The sequence below is a fragment of the Sinocyclocheilus anshuiensis genome, unplaced genomic scaffold, assembly GCF_001515605.1.
Source record: "Sinocyclocheilus anshuiensis isolate Anshui unplaced genomic scaffold, SAMN03320099.WGS_v1.1 scaffold1163, whole genome shotgun sequence".
In the NCBI taxonomy this organism is placed as follows: domain Eukaryota; kingdom Metazoa; phylum Chordata; class Actinopteri; order Cypriniformes; family Cyprinidae; genus Sinocyclocheilus; species Sinocyclocheilus anshuiensis.
The window spans coordinates 658,274-658,575 of record NW_015544295.1 but is presented as its reverse complement, the minus strand read 5'-3'; positions in this window follow the sequence as shown (position 1 = coordinate 658,575).

Sequence of the window (302 nt, the reverse complement as noted above, 5' to 3'; positions counted from 1 at the left end):
TATTGCAGATATTGTTAAGTTCAATCATTTTATGTACACATTTTAGAATTAGTCTGATTCAAGGAGAATCAGAAGGCTGAATCCTGACTGACAGAGGAGGAGTTGGGGATGGAGGAGGGTAATTAGCTATTGAGCAATGCGAAAACTGCTGATACTACTGCGGGACCTTATATATGAATACTTAGATAGGTGTCGTATTCCCATAGGTTGATGGGAATCAGCTGAGAGTCAGCTGATGCGAGCTTGACTAACGTGACCTGCCAGAACTAACGCTACGCTTGATTTCAGTAAAGCAATAAGTG